Source organism: Biomphalaria glabrata, chromosome 9 (assembly GCF_947242115.1).
Source record: "Biomphalaria glabrata chromosome 9, xgBioGlab47.1, whole genome shotgun sequence".
Classification (NCBI taxonomy): domain Eukaryota; kingdom Metazoa; phylum Mollusca; class Gastropoda; family Planorbidae; genus Biomphalaria; species Biomphalaria glabrata.
The window spans coordinates 1,057,839-1,075,188 of NC_074719.1; the positions used below are offsets into that span (position 1 = coordinate 1,057,839).

The 17,350-nt window shown below is 39.1% G+C and overlaps 1 long non-coding RNA gene across 1 annotated transcript in view; it reads right to left on the reverse strand.

Moving 5' to 3' along the window:
- Window positions 1-16,678, reverse strand: part of LOC129928015 (uncharacterized) — a 59,059-nt gene extending 42,381 nt beyond the window's left edge. The window contains exons 1-2 of the long non-coding RNA XR_008779599.1: window positions 16,664-16,678; window positions 11,110-11,198 (exon numbers count right to left, since the gene is read on the reverse strand). This is a non-coding gene — a long non-coding RNA (uncharacterized LOC129928015). The remainder of the gene's footprint in view (window positions 1-11,109; window positions 11,199-16,663) is intronic.
- Window positions 16,679-17,350: the final 672 nt, after the last annotated feature.

Below are 17,350 nucleotides of genomic sequence, written 5' to 3' on the forward strand. Positions count from 1 at the left end.
GACAGGCAACGAGAATCTTCCTAGGAATGTTAAGGGCCCTAAAGGTATCTGTGAGGTCGGTTGATATAACAATGGCGTATACTGTTTTTTTGGATAACTTCCATAAAGGCTTAATCTCCAAACCTAGGTTCCCATATTTTCGTTGTTTTTCCACTTCCGTTTTTCTTATCTTCTTATCTTATATAATACAGACGTTACTTCAAAAAAGAAGATGATTACGTCCTACGCTCATGCATTTAGTCATGCATATTAACCAATGACTTAAATTCTGCAAAGTCGCTGGTTTTCCTGGCTAGCTCAGGCAACCCATTCCATGCTCTAATAGCACTAGGGAAGAAGGAGTATTTGTACAAATTTGTCCTAGCATATGGGACGAGGAATGTGCCTTTATCTTTGTGTCTTTCAGAGTATTTTATAAAATTTTGTTTTTGTATTTGAAGATTATGGTTCAGTGTCTTATGTATGATTGCTACTTCTTAAGTTATGAGACAGGGGTACGGCGATGTCAATAATTGTAAGGATTTTTTTTTAATCAATGAACAGATCAAGGCGATTAAAATCTACCGTTTTGTAGACCAAAATAGGCTTATCCCAGTACAGCACATGATCAGTAGACTCGAGAACCTCTTGTGGCGAGTATCTGTAATAAGGAGGAGTGTCCTTACAGATTAAATTATGTGTCCAAGCCATGTGTTGGTGTATCAACTTTGCACCTAGGTAGGCAGATTCTGATAGGGTTCCCGCGGGAGTGCCCAAGAGGGTGCCAGAGATGTATAAGAGCTCCCGCTGCGATCTGTCAACGTTCAGGCGCCGTCCCTCATGGGGCCGTTACATAAATGGCACGATTAGCCTGGTAGATTAAAGGAAAATGACGGGGGCCCCAGTGGTGCGGCCTTCAGCCGCGTCTCTAGTCCGCGAGTCCGGAGTGTCCGTGTCCACCGGAAGTGAACGCAAAACTAAACTCGAAGTTTAACCCCTAGTCTCACCCCCAGTCAGACAGAACGGCGTACGCACTCAGGCCGGTAGAATGGAGCTCTTGTTCGCTTTTGCTGGCCTTAGGAGTCAAAGTGCTATGCACAACTCTACAAGACAATTTCAAATGACAGGGCGGAACATCCTGCCATTATGTGCTCAATCGGCTCACGCACATTTCCATATTTTCGGCATTTGTCAACAATATTGAGTTTCTCGTAATTTTTTTGTCCTAATTACTCTGTCATGTATTGAGGTAACAAAGCCTTCAGTTTCAGGGTAGAGATGATTGAGGAAGCAGCCTTGTCAATGTTGTCCGTGTTGTTCCCATCTACTAAAGCCTGGAATTGGCCGTGGTGTGTTTTTTCTTCATATTGGCGAATATCATGTTCTACGTCGTCCAAACCGACATTAATATTTGCATTATTATTATTATCTAATCTAAATCAAGATCTAAATCTAAATCAAGATCTAAATCTAAATCGTATCTATCAGTCGGCCTGCCTGCCTGCCTATCTAATCTATCCATCCACCCATCCATCCACCCATCCATCCACCCATCTAATCCATCCATCCATCTAATCCATCCATCCATCTAATCCATCCATCCATCTAATCCATCCATCCATCCATCTATCCACCCATCCATCTAATCCATACATCCATCCATCTAATCCATCCATCCATCCATCCATCCATCCATCTAATCCATCCATCTAATCCATCCATCTAATCCATCCATCCATCCATCTAATCCATCCATCTAATCCACCCATCCAACTAATCCATCCATCTAATCCATCCATCCATCCATCTAATCCATCCATCCATCCATCCATCTAATCCATCTAATCCATCCATCCATCCATCCATCTAATCCATCCATCTAATCCATCCATCCATCTAATCCATCCATCCATCCATCTAATCAATCCATCCATCCATCCATCTAATCCATCCATCCATCCATCTAATCCATCCATCCAATCCATCCATCCATCTAATCCATCCATCTAATCCTTCCATCTAATCCATCCATCCATCTAATCCATCCATCCATCCACCCATCCATCCATCCATCTATCTTTCTATCTGTGTTTACTAGTACTGAATACGAAACAGAAGCTTAACTAATTAACTGGTATTGTCTTTTTTTTAAACCTTAATTCCTGACAGCTTTTGACTATTCAAATTGAACAGTACCAATTATAAAGATGTTCTTTCTATATAATTAGTAAATTTCAAGTTTACTTCGACCCACGCCATGCTCACGAAGATCGTTTCCATTGGTCCAACGCAGAGAGACACCCATGCCCACTTTTCATTGGTCATAGCTCGTACAAATATCCACGTTTCTGTATTTGAAAGGTCAGAAATACGCCCGCTTAATTTAAGTTTATAATTAATTAAAAAGAGAGACACAGCTGCGTGGTTGGTCGAGTGGGATCCCCTTGTCCGTCACACGAGGTCCAGAGCAACAACCTTGCTAGTCTTACGGAAGGGGATAGGCATGAAGGCATATTGAAATAGAAGAGACCAAGGGGAAGAAAAAATGTCGAAATAATCGGAAATATTGATAAAACCTGGGGAAGGCAATAACCACCGACCCCAGAACCCAGGACCCGTCGCCTAGCAACGACTAGGATTCAGTCCAACATTTACCTAATCCTAGACTCGTAGACCATCAATGACTCCAATCAAAAATCTTTCAAGTCAGTTTAGCTATTTAGCTCTGCATCGTATTTTCCCTCTGTCTCTCTCTCTCGTTTTAATTTCTAGAAACGGGCCACATTTGACCGATCCCCCTAACAAATTTTTTAGCCCGTAAATTAGTGTCTGTCTCTCTATTTCTCCGACATAGACTTTTGACTTGACGTGCCTAAAGATCTGCTTTATAACGCTTCTCCTCTCCAACACACAACGCACGCACATATGCTTTTGGCCCATGAATTCTAGTAGCCCTTTTACTTATCCGCTTCCCACCCCGTCTTCCCAGCCATAACAATCAAGTTTGTCCTAAGTACAATCTCTTGACTTTTAATGATATGACTGTATAAAATCTGGCCCTTGTTGTTTAGAGAGAGTGTAGTCCTTAATTTAAGGGACTGCAGGCACGACATGGCCTAAATTGTGCCGATGTGCCTAAAATCAAAATCAAATCAAATCAACCTAAGTACATTCTCTTGACTTTTCGACGTCACAATGCAATATGTCATCTATCCCATGTTGCTTTTCCATCGTAATTCCCCTTCACACACAAACACACACACAGAGTGAATCTAAAACACGATGGAGCGTCATGGCTCAAATGGTTAAGACAGTAATACCACAAGTCCTTATTAGTAGCCTAAATGGTTACTGATTTTTATCCTGGCACTTTAAAACTGATCAACGGATGCGGTGTGTGACTGTCTGAAATAATTTTTGTGTGTATCGCCTTTAATTTTTACAGCACTTTATTTTTGTTTTTTGGGTAGGATGGGCTTAATAAGCCTGCCTTGGTCGGCTCCGAAATAAAAGCTACGACTATCTGTTGTTCACGACTCAGACTTCTGCGCCACAGTGAACACAATTTAGTGCAGGCGCAAGCCAATTACCAATATTTAGTAACGTAATATACTTTATTTCCATTAGAATTGAGCGCCCAAGGATCCTCAAAGGTCATAGCCTTCACCAGGATTCGAACCCGGAACCTCGGTTCGGAAGACAAGCGCTTTACCGCTCAACCACCGCGCCTCTAAATATAGGCCTAAGCCCAGGGGTTCTCAACCTGTGGATCGCGATTTGTTAGGGGTCGCCTAAGACCATCGAAAATACGGATTGTTATTGTCTATTCTTCTATTGTTGTGTGTGTAAGGGGGGGGGAGGGGTCGCGGCAGAGTGGGAGTTTGTAAAAAGGGGTCGCCGAGCATAAAAGGTTGAGAACCGCCGCTTTAAGCGAATGCGCGAATCTAATTGTTAAAATAACATTTTTAGTTAAATTTTTTGTAGATCTACAATTAGAATCCAAGAACTATGAATGCCATAGTAGCCTAGTCAATGACTAAACACTTCTAACTCGTATTGACCTACATCCAATGAAATCCGAAATGAAGACTTCACAGCTAGGAGGTTAATATAGCTGTAGACCTAGATTTAAATTAAATTCATTTGTTTAAATTAGATAAAATACATCTACTTTCAAGGGGCAACCAAGAGCTATTGGTTTAAGAGTTAATTGAAGGGCACAATAAGGTTATAATTGGCCTAAGTTAGTAGCCTATTTTTCATTCCCCCTAATTTAGAATCGTCTCAAATTTTTGCATTGTCCAATCATATCGACAGTATCTTTCGCACGCTATGGTATGTTAACACAGTAGTTATGTATAGATTTAGGCCTAACTATGCCATTTATAGGTCACGATGCGCGTAGATAAGTATGAAAACAAAAAGAAGTAAATTGAAAATAAAGACTTAAAATTACACTAAATGTGTAGTTCTAACATGCTTTTAAAACACATTCGAAAGTAAATTTACACATTGTATTTTGTAAGTTAGTTTATAAGTTCAATAATGCGCGCGATATTATGACCTATGACCTTAATATGATGTGTATCACTGCGCTCTACGCTTGAAAGGTGCGTGCGATATTATGAACGGAGCTAGTAAAAAGTATATCAACACAGCTAAAGCCGCATTTATAGCGAATTAATTTATCTAAAAATGTTTTTTTGAAACACGAATTTGAATGTTAATTTGATTAAATAATGAAATTTGTATATTCATGTGTAGGCCTAAATGTAAAAAAGTTATAAAAAGATGACTAGACCTTAGAATTAATTTTAGTTCCAATTTTAGACATTGCGATCTTTAGGGCAGATAATGTTTCTTTGGCCAACGGTTAACGAGCAGGGCGTCAGGTGACCAGCACAACGACCTTCCCTTCCCCCAACTAAAGTCAGGCACCCAATAAAATGTAAAATTCGAGATTTGAACCCTAGACCCCAGGTTTGAAAGCCAAGCGCTTGACACTCAGCCACCGCACCCCCAATTTTTTTTATCTATCTAAATGTTCAAATCGCAATGGCCTAACTAATATTCTTTTAAACTTTAGCTCCTCACAACTTAAGATTAAAGCCAACTGTATGTCATCAATGTTCTTTCCTTTGGTTTTTAGCTTGCATTAAATTATTAGTCTGTTTTGATCTGTAAGAGTTGAGCATATCTACGCAGATCGTTTAGTTTGGTCTAATATACGTGTTCTATTTTGTCATTTGTCAACTGCCTGGATTGTCGTCTGGTCACGTGGCGTGCAGACGAATTTGTCGTCACTTGATAACTTTACTCGAATTGTGCTGTCATTATTTTGTCATACCGAAAAAAAAAAGGGGGGGGGGGTTGGGGGTGGATTGAAGGAATATTAGAATGCAAGTTGCATATGTATGTATGTAGGCTATGTATGTATGTATGTATGTATGTACAGAACAACGCCGCACGAATAGTACTTAGAAAAAAACAAGACAAGATTCTGCTACTACGCTGTTGTGCACGCTCCATTGGCTTCCCGTGAAAGCGAGAATCGAGGATTTCAATCTTATGATCATAACATGGGTCATATTTGCGTGTAATAGCAGTACTGTCCCTTGTCCATCGACTGCCGTTGACCTGAGTGACTTGCTTGAGTTCACGTGTGTCATCTGAACCTACAGTTAACCCTATCGCTCCTCCAATAGGGTTATAACAATACGGATTAAAGAATAAATATTTATGACCCTTGAATGTTGTTATCCTTTGTTATGACATGATTAGGAATTAGTTATTTATTTCGGGTAGTATTTATGAATTGTACGTATGGATGCATGAATAGATAGGGCATTTATAAGGCAACGATGTATTGATATCAAGGAAATGTAAGTTTTATAATTTATTCTTTGTATTTGACCATGATCATACATCAGTAAAGAGTTAGGTCGTGTGGGGACAAGTAAGTGGAGAGAGGAAATAAAATACAATTGTAAATGCCCGAAAGAACGTTAGGTGTATAGTGGGAGAATGAGTATTGATAAATGTCGATTTGTCATATTAGGTAAAATGTCTGTCCTGACGTGTGAGGGAAAGCGGTGTAGCCTCTAGAAAGTGATTTGATGAAATATAGATAGACACACCTATAGTGTCAGCGCAAACGAACTATGTCTGCGGTCACCTATGGCACATCACATTGTCACACTTTGTCATCAGTCAATATATAACAATGAGATGCCCCTGTACCTTAGAGAACTGATTACTCCATATGTCCCCCAGAGAGCCCTGCGCTCAATGGACTCAACGCTTTTAGTGGTGCCACGTTTCTCCCTCAAAAGCTACGGTCTGCGGGCTTTTTCAGTGCACGGACCAAAGGTTTGGAACTCACTCCCCACTGATCTCAGACAGACATGCTACACCACTTTTAAGAAGAACATTAAGACCTCTTTGTTTAAAACTTTTTTAGATTAGTTTTTGATTTCTATAGTCGTGTTTGTGTTTGTAATGTTATTACATTTTGTTTGTTAACAGCGCTTTATAAATAAAATTATTATTATTATTATTATGTATGATGTATGTAAGTATTTCGTATATATGTTTGTATGTATATTAACATGTATGTATATTGGTTTGTATGTATGACTGTGTGTATTTTATGTATTTTTTGCACGCATGAATGCATCAGTGTGTAAATGGCTGCATTTATAAATGTATTAATGCATCTATAAATATGAATGCATTGATCTATCTAGCTATCTGAATTTTAAAAATTACTAGTATATATATACTTTATATCCTATATATATATATATATATATATATATATATATATATATATATATATATATATATATATATATACACAGAGCCGGCCTTAGGCCACTGCAGCCTATGCCCCGCTCTTTCGTAGGCCCCGCGCTAATTCTAGGTGTACATTATTACACTGAACCATGATATTGCAAAATATACGACTAAATCCTGGAAATCTGAAAACTCATACAAATCTCATGAAAACTCATACAAAATTGTCATTCAAAATGGAAGACAGCAATCATACAAGCGAGAAAAAAAAAGTCATTGTCACCTTACATTTGATAAAAATGTTAGTAGGGACAATTTTAACCAAAACCGTAAGTTCCAAACTTCTCGCGCCTTATCAAAACTGACTTGAGGTCAACATTTCACGAAGATTGATTGAACAATTTGGCAAGTCTAGCTATTGAGCGTGATCAAAGAAGGAAACTGAAATGTGATAATATACTATATACACGCAAGACTCATAAAGTAAAGTTAATTTGAACGTGATTTTGTACTTAGTTAAGATTGAATAAAATGCATAAACGAAATTATTTTCTAATACAAAATCACTTTTTCTTTTTTTATCCTTATTCCTACCCAGACTGGGCCCCGCGCAATCCGTTTCGCATTGGGCCCCGCAACTGTTAGGCCAGGTCCTGTATATATCCACCTTCGTGACCGAAGATGAGCACATTTCTCATTTCCTACGAACTCGAAGATGACTGTAAAGTCCAATCCTCGCTTTAAAAGACCGGCCGCATACGTGTCATGTGTGGGTTTGGTCAGTTGCAGATAAGCCTGCTTCTTCTCTCAGCTTTTTGTTGGTTCGGCGCTCTTTCTTATCTTATCTTATATAATACAGACGTTACTTCAAAAAAGAAGATGATTACGTCCTACGCATCATGCATTTAGTCATGCATATTCAGGGGCGGACTGGCTATATGGGCATTCGGGCAAATGCCCGGTGGGCCGGTACCTAAATGGGCCGGTAGAACCACAGTAATCATCTTTTTTTTTTTTAAATCACGTCTGTTTTATAAGATAAGGGCGGCATGGATGTCACTACGGCACGTATTAAATTGTGAAAGGTTATATAGTATTCTCTTATAAAAGAGGCTCTCTGAGTGAAGTATTTATATTCACTGTATCCATGTGCTCAGCTATCGATACATTATTAAACTTGACAATGATTTTGAGGACATTTTAACCTAGAATTGGATGTCCATCATATAATATGCAATTTATGGGCCAGACGAAATAGAGATGCCCGGGCCGATTTTGACTCCCAGTCCGACCCTGTGCATATTAACCAATGACTTAAATTCAGCCAAGTCACTGGTTTTCCAGGCTAGCTCAGGCAACCCATTCCATGCTCTAATAGCACTAGGGAAGAAGGAGTGTTTGTACAAATTTGTCCTAGCATATGGGACAAGGAATGTGCCTTTATCTTTGTGTCTTTCAGAGTATTTTATTAAACTCTGTTTTTGTATTTGAATATTATGGTTCAGTGTTTTATGTATAATTGCTACTTTACTTTTGAACCTTCTATCATGAAGGCTTTCTAAATTTAGTGATTTTACTAAAGGTGTTACTCTAGTCAAATGTGAATATTCGTTTGTTATGAATCTCACTGCTCTCTTTGTGTCTGTTCCAGTTTTTTAATGTTTTCTGAGTTGAGGGGTCCCAAACGGAGGATGCATATTCTATTATTGGCCTAACCAAGGTTAAATAACATTTTAGTTTAATGTTCTTATTTGATTTATAGAAATTTCTTTTAATAAATCCTAATGCTTTGTTTGATTTTTTTGTAGTTTCATCAATATGTGGATTCCATGACAGTTTTTCATTTCAGTCTTTCACCCTGGCCACTCTTCTTGCTTCAAATCTTGAGACTCCGAGACTCACAGCTTCACGCCATGAGCGATAGAGATCTAGGGCTTCCCAGCCGTGAATGTCGATGCCGCATTTTTTGAAAGAGCTCTTGAGAGTGTCTTTATAGCGCTTGCATTGACCTCCCTGCACAATCTTTTGTCCCGCCCATCCAAGTTGGGACCTTTTTACTGTAGCACTAGTACTGAACTAATAGTCAATTTAGTCATTCTAATACTTAAACTCTGCTAAGTCGTTGGTTTTTCTGGCGAATTCAGGCAAACCATTTCATGCTATAACGGCATTGTGGAAGAAGAAGCACTTGTACAAATTTGTCCTAGCATATGGAATAAGAAAGTTCTTTATTTTTTGTGCCTTTCTGACTATTTTATTAGGTTTTGTTTTTTATTTGTAAATTATGGTTCAGTGTTTTATGTATTATGGCTACTTTACTTTTTATTCTTCTGTCCTGAGGGTCTCTAACTGTATTGATTTTACTAGTGGTGTTACTCTAATTAAATGAGAATATTCGTAAAAATGTTTGTTTGTAAAATGTTTTACATTTCTCGGATGTTCCTTCAGAGTTGAAGATAATTACTTCCTAGTCCAAACCTCCCGCAGGACGACGGGGGATGGGAACGGGCAGGGTTTGAACCCTGGACCATCGATAAATCTGAACGACAGTCCAGCGCGCAAACCGCACGACCAGGCAGCCATCGTCTGCTATAAGAATCACGGCTCAATTTAGCGGCTGTTCTAGTTTCTTTGTTTTCTTGAGCTGAGGGATCAAGAGACAAAGACTTAACTAATTGACTGGTATTGTTTCTACTTTTCATTCCTTACAGCTTTAGACTTAAGCTTATTGATTTTAATCAATTATAAGAATGTTCTCACTCTTCGGTTTTTAATTGTTTTAAGTTATCAGTTTACTTTGACCTATAACTGCTGACTACATCCTAACACATTGATTCCATTGGTCCGTCCAACTAAGTGAGACATCCATGTTCTATGTTTCCATTGGTCCATCTCCATGTTCTGTTTCCATTGGACAACCTTACAGAAATCTCCACGTTGTGTTTTTTCATATGTCAAAAAAACGCCAACGAAATTGTATGTTCATTATTCGTGTTTTGTTTTGTATTTTTTATAATTATTAATAAGTAGCAGCTGCTGGGGCGGTCACCTGGTCGAATGATATGCCCTCAGATTGTCGTCAGACAAAGTTCCCAATCTCAGATCGTGATAACTGTCATCTTTTTCACAGAAGGGGGAAGGGAAAAATGAAAGAATAATAAAATTCAAGGGTCATAAGTACTTATTCTTATATCCGTATTGTTATAACCATATTGGAGGAGCGATAGGGTTAACTGTAGGTTCAGATGACACACATGAACTCAGGCAAATCACTCAGGTCAACGGCAGTCGATGGACAAGAGACAGTACTGCTATTACACGCAAATATGACCGATGTTATGGTCATGTGATTGAAATACTTCACGGAGGAGAGACAGTGTGTAAGAAAGGGACAGTTGAGTCCGGGACAGTAGGCAGTTCAAGACAGTAGGCAGTTCAAGACAGGACAGCGAGGAGACCGGGACTGTGAGTCGGCCATGAAGTCGGTCCTGGTTGAGTCCCCAAGTGAATGTACGAGTCCAGGAAGAGATAGAGACAGTAGAGTTTCGTACCGTGATGTACATTGTAGCATTCTTAGTTGTTGATGTGTTGCCAATTGTCTAGTATTGGCTGTTATCTATCCATTATCCGGGCATGCTACCCTGCCTCATAGTGGCCCCCGGGTGGAAACGATCGTAGGAGGAAACGATTAGGCTAAAGGGTAGCAAAAAAAAAAAAGACTCCCGTGAGGGTGCCTAAGGGGGTGCGAGAGCATCCTCATTGCACAGCGCGGAGTTGTAAAAAAGCTCCCACAACCTTGTCACAATCCAGGCGCTGTTCCTCAAGGGGCCGTTACATAAACATACCCTAACCCTGGCATGTCCCGCATGGTTAGCCTGGTATAGAAAAGGAAAATGGCGGGGGTCTTAGTGTACGCGGCCTCTTGCCACGAGTCTGACCGTGACCTCCTATGTCGAAGGCGCCGGTCTGACCCACTCGCCAGACAGAGGAGTGTACACTGTTCTCATTCAGGCCGGTGAGAGAGAGCTCTTGTTCACTTTTGCTGGCCTAGACTGAGTTCCAAGAGCCGAAGGCTCAACTCTACCTGACAGTTTCAAGAAGAAGAACAATCTATTCATTAAAGTACCAGATTATTTGGATCTCTCGGTGTGCAGTTCTTGGTGTGCAGTTCTTGGTGTGTTGTGTGTCGAGCAGTAGTTACAGAAGGCCTGATAGAGAAGATCGTAACAGTATTATAAGCGCAAAAGCCCTTACGAACTTATCACTAATTCTCCCACCAGCTGAGGAAGATATAATTTGATACTTTTTATTAGGCTTGTAAGAAAAGAGCCCTACCTTTGCGTAACAAATAATCCACACTTTTTTCCATAATCCGTGTTATTTCAATAATCCAATCTGTTTGAAGAATCCAATATCTGAAGCACCTTTATTTATACACACACAAAAAAAGTAAATCAGCGATCAAGAAATATGTGCTTGCAATAACTGATTCAATAACACCTATGCTTTCACTCAAATAGGTCTCCTTCCCACCCTCCTTTTTTTTCCCATTGCTCAAATGAATCACGTGAAAATCACAGTTACACACACAAAATAAAACCGGTCAATACAATATTTGGCAGCATTAAAAGACGTGGTCGGCATTCTCTGATGATGCTCCACAAGGACAAATCTCACTAGTCCCTATTTTTAGCTTCCGGAAGTTCGGAACATGTGTTGTCTTGTTCTGTTGTGTCTGGTTGTCACAAACCGCTATGTGCACACACCCGCTTGTATGTGTGTATAGCAGAACAACGTCAGCCCTCTACAGTCAGGGCCGGCGCTAACAAATGCGGAGCCCTATGCGAAACGTATTGCGCGGTGCTCAGTCTGGGTAATGGCAAGAATAAAGTGAAAATTTAGATTTTGTATTGGAAAATAAATTCGACTGCATTTTAATAATTCTTTACCAAGTGCAAAATCACGATAAAATTAACGTTACTTATAGAATCTTGCGTTTAGCAAAGTCATACAGTAGGCCTATATCACCGAAACTCTGTTTCCTACATAGATCACACTCAATAGCAAGAATCGCCTAATTCAGTGATTCCCAAAGTGGTCTATATAGACCCCCAGGGGTCTACAACGCATTCCAAGGGGTCTACGAAAGTGAAGAAAGGAAATGAGATGGATCTTATTTAAGAAGGTCATGATTTTATTTCAATCTTACAGTAATGAAATTAACAATTATCTCATAAAATATAAATTATTTATTATTCTAGAAAAAAAAATATTTTAAATTTTAATACCTTATTTAAATAGCTTAAGTCTACAGGTAACAAATATTTAACATGACCGACTCTAAATATAAATCCAGAAAGTGATGTTAATTTTAATTGTGCATCTTTCTTCGTCGAACTTATATTGCCTATGTGTCGAACTTATATTGCCTATGTGCATTTTATGTAAAAAAAATAATTATATAATGACACTATGAATCCACTTAAGCTGCAGGATCATTTGAGATGATTTTACCCTGATAAAGTGAAATCCACAAAAAAAAAATTCTTTTTGTGAAAACTGATGATTTATAATTAATCCTTATTTAATATTTTGAAGGACTACTTTAAAGAGAAAGCAATCCCTTTTAATATTAATATCAGTAGCAACGAATGGAGCATCTTTTTTGGTTGGGTTTTACTGTGGATATTGTAGCTGAAGTGCTAGTAATACACTGAGTATCTAAACAAAATGGAAAATGGCAGGAATAGTTTCCATTTGTTATCACCGCAGTTAACCGAAGAAACACGTTAAAAATACGCGATTAAAATTTAATCAAACGTAAATCAGACATTTAACAGACTTGTTTCATAAATTCATTGAGGTTCACTTACATACGGTAGTTATTTCTGTTTAAGTCTTCACATTACTATGGTTAGAAATCAGTAGAAAAAATAAGTGGATGAATCCGCAAATAGCAATACAGCAATATTAGCTAAGCAGGGGGTCTACCGAATTTTGAAAAACATAGCAAGAAGTCTACGATCCCAAAAAGTTTGGGAACCACTGGCCTAATTGTTCAATCTATCTTCGTGAAATAGTTGACCTCAAGTAATTGTTGGTTAGTTTGAGGCGCAGTTACGGGTATTGTTAAAAAATATTCTGAATGGCGTTTTCAATAATGAATGTTTTGTTTTGTTTTACATAATTCGGATGTTCCTTCAGAGTTGAAGATAGTTTACTTCCTTGTCCAAACCTCCCGCAGGACGACGGGGGATGGGAGCGGGCAGGGTTTGAACCCTCGACCGTTGATAAATCTGAACGACAGTCCAGCGCACAAACCGCACGACCAGGCAGCCATCCAATGACAACCAAAGTGACACTTTTGTCTATTTTTCAGGAGATTTTAATAATTTCAGGAGATTTCCACGAGCTCACGGAAAATCGGGAGGCCGCGGTCACCCTGGTCTAATTTAATAATTAACACCTAGAATTAGCGCGGGACCTATGAAAGTGGCGGGATCCACTACGGTGGCATAGCTTCCAGTGGCCTAAGGCCGGCCATGAACTACAGTCCTGTTATGGAATGATGACCCCCAACTGACTCCTAACCCCCCCCCCATCCTGGTCATTTAGCCATGCATATTAACCAATGACCTTAATTCTGTTATGTCATTGGTTTTTCCTGGCTCAGGCAACCTATTCCATGTTCTAATAGCACTAGGGGCTCTTTTATTTTTAGTTGCTATTTCTGTTTCTATTATAACTTATGTATTTCTGTTTCTATTATAACTTATGTATTTCTGTTTCTATTATAACTTATGTATTTCTGTTTCTATTATAACTTATGTATTTCTGTTTCTATTATAACTTATGTATTTCTGTTTCTATTATAACTTATGTATTTCTGTTTCTAATATAATTTAAATATTTGTGTTTCTAATATATTTCATTTAATTCAATTAGATTTATTTTATTATTGGGTAGGGAAAAAAACTACCTGTATATTTTTTTCCTCTTTATTTTATTGTCACGTGACCAGGTGACCTGGTCTTGAACGAGGCAGGATGACCTGGGTACTTTGGGGACAAAGCTTTGGTGGTTTATTAACGCTAGCTATGTTGCTCCTATTTCGGCTCTGTGGCTGTCCAAAAGATCATCAGTTGCAACTGGCCAATCACAGATGAATCCATACTAATGCAGGAGCAGCTTATTCAAATATCCACACGTGAGGAGCTTTAACCCTTAAAGTGCTGAGCTGTTTTACAATGAGTGCATAAACAATGGAGGCTAAACTACCACACGCGCCTTAAGGGTTAACCAATGTGTAAACAAGAATTCCTCAAATTATGGTTACAAAAACATAACTAATTTATATCCTGCATTATGGGTCATTGTACAGAAGTTGTTAACTGCTTTCCCGTCTTCGTATTTGGTACAACGTGGATTCTTTGTCGTAATAAGCCTCATCACAAATAAAAGAAACCGACTTTGTGCTCCTTGAGCAGGGCATAAATATACTCATAAAATCAAGTCAACCTCATCTGACCCACATGATAGAGTATATCTTCAAATATGTGACTGATATGTTTGGATACAGAATTAGTCTAGATCTAGAATCTAGTCTACATGTAATACATCATACAGTACACTATTATCACTTTCTAACTGTATGTTTGGTTACATAATACTAGGTCTAATAATATAATACTAATAATATTCCACATGTTACGACGAATTTATACAAATGCTCCTTCACCAGGGGCTGTGCTATTAGAGAATGAAATGGGTTGTCTGAGTCAGCCAGAAAAACCAACGACTTGGCAGAGTTTAAGTCATCACACATGAATAGATTCTTGATCAGTGATGGGCAGAGTCTTGTTAGGGCCAATCGATAGAGTATATGGTACAGCTTTGAAGACTTGGTCAGCATTCTCTGGTGATCTCCACATAAGCAAATTTCGTTAGTTTCCCGACTTTTAGCTTCCGGAACATATGTTGTCTCATTCTGTTGTGACCGGTTCTTAAGCGAAAAATTAGAGTATATGGCACAGCTTTGAAAGACGTGGTCAGCATTCTCTGGTGATGCTCCACATAAGCAAGTTTTGCTAGTTTCGACTTTTAGCTTCCGGAACATATGTTGTCTGATTCTGTTGTGTCCGGTTCTTAAGCGAAAAAATATGTGTTGGTCATGTATACTAAGGTCAAAGAGTTAACTATCTGCGATCAAGTCCGACACAAAGAGCCCAGTGTGTGAAGTCAGTCCCGAACAGTTGAGCCTAGTGCAAGTCCAGGACATAGGCGGAGAGCCAGTGATACGGCGGTATGTTTGTTCACGTTGAAAGTTGTGTACAGTCAGTGTTAGGTGTTGCCAATTGTACACTATTGGCTGTGATGTATTGGGCATCAAAGTGTTACGTTACTTTGGAGCCCTGAGTTGTCAAGTTCTTTAAGTTGCTGGTGTCGTGTGTGCAATGGCAACCACACACCTCGAAGCACCAAGCACGTACTTACAAGCAACGGCACAAATCCGAGCACTCATTCATGAGAAGTGGTTAAAGTCCTGGGAGGAATCCGACAGAGCACGTGGTGTCTGGCAGCGCATGCGTCACCCAGATCGCGACGATCCATGGTGGCGACTGAGGAGGTCAGAGCAGACAATAGTTGCACAGTGCAGGACGGAACACTGTCCTATTGGGGCATACTTTGCCCGGTTCCGCACTAACTTTGACTCCCGATGCCGTCACTGTGAAGAGAGCGTCGAAACAGTGTCGCATGTCTTGTACGAGTGTCTCCAGCTCCGCGAGCTAAGGGGGGACTTGCCTGTGCAGTCACTCGACTTGTATGGTAGCTATGAGGCACTACGCCGGACGGCTAAGTTTCTTGCCAGAGCACTACGGGAGGACTAGTCCTTCCTGCTCTGATTTTTCAATAGGAGTTCATCTCAGGTGTCGTGTGGAGCAGTTTGCAGAAGGCCCGAGAAGTGAGAGTCATTACATTATAATAACATATACATTTTTACTCGATATATCATTTTTAACCACGACTCCTGGCTGTTAGGCTGCTTGCTTATAAATATTTGCCTCTTTCTGTAGGCCTACATTGTAATGTGCCGAGCATAATTAGAGTTGATCTCGTGTATGAATCTTAAAATGTCAGCGGTCATCATTAGTTTCTATTGTACAATTGATATATTGTTGGCCATTAAAAAGAAAAAATCCTCGGTCTTTTCAAATGCACTGTCTCTTTTCCTTTACTACTAGATAGGCCTAGTTTAATTTTAATTTTAGATAATTTATTCTGACTCATGCATATTTATTTTTGGGACCTTCGCTGAAAACAACCTTGATAACAAAAAGGTCCATTTATCTTCAGGAAAGTCCACTTATCTCCAGGAAAGTTCATTTATCTTCATGAAAGTCCAGTTTCCTCATTTCTATTTCAAACTTCTTAGGACCGAAACCAGCAGGGGCAATTTAAAGCAAACCTCCACATTGCTTTGTGTAAAGACACCTCTGACATTGCTAGAGCTTTCACACCACTGGAAGAAGTACCTAGACCTATCTTATATCTTAAATAATAAATAATAATACAGACGTTACTTCAAAAAAGATGATTACGTCTTACGCGTCATGCATATTAACCAATGACCTAAATTCTGTCAAGTCACTGGTTTTCCTGGCTAGCTCTGGCAACCCATTCCATGCTCTAATAGCACTAGGGAAGAAGGAGCAGGATTTGACGTTAATGGCAAGTAAAACAAAGTATATCACAATGACAAGAGACTATCAGACAGAGGAACAATATATCAAAATTACTTTACCACAAGTTTGAAAATGTTCAATTTCAAATACTATGAAGTACAATAAATGTCAAAAAATTACCTTCTAAAAGAAATAAAGAAACTTACAGAAGGGGGCCACCAGGTGTACTATAGGCCTACTAGATCTATAGAGCAAAACAAAGAAAATGATAAACAAATCCATAATATACCAGAAGCCAAGTATGCAAGACTGGACACCAACAAAAACAACAGAAAAAAAACTAAATAATTAGGAATGGAAAATACTTAGAAAAATCTATGGTGCTATAAAATGTAAAACTGGGCGGAAGGAACACATTAATCAGGAGATATAGCAATTGTCATGAAGACCCACCTACAGTAGTGGAAATAAAAAAGAACAGACTTTGCTGGGGATGTCACTTTACAAGAATGTCAGGAACAGAGGAGCAAAAATTGTATAACAGCAAAAAAAAAAAAAAAAAAGTCAGGCGACCCAAAAGGCAGACCACGAATACGATGTAGAGGTAGAGTTCGGACATGGAGACAGAAAAAAAGCTCGAGAAAATGGAAGGGTGTGCTGAAGCTGATAGCCTAAATAATACACTTGATTACAATAAAGTAACGCCAACTCTATACCGCCAGATTCATGAGACACTTTGTGTGCACACGTTACGCGCAGCAATACAATATGAACTCTTACTATTGCTAAGGGGAATAATTCGACATACAGAAAACACACATAAACCCAATGTCAACAGAAGTAGGTCAGAGGAGGTCAGTAGGTTGTATCGCCACTGGAGTGGATGACAAACG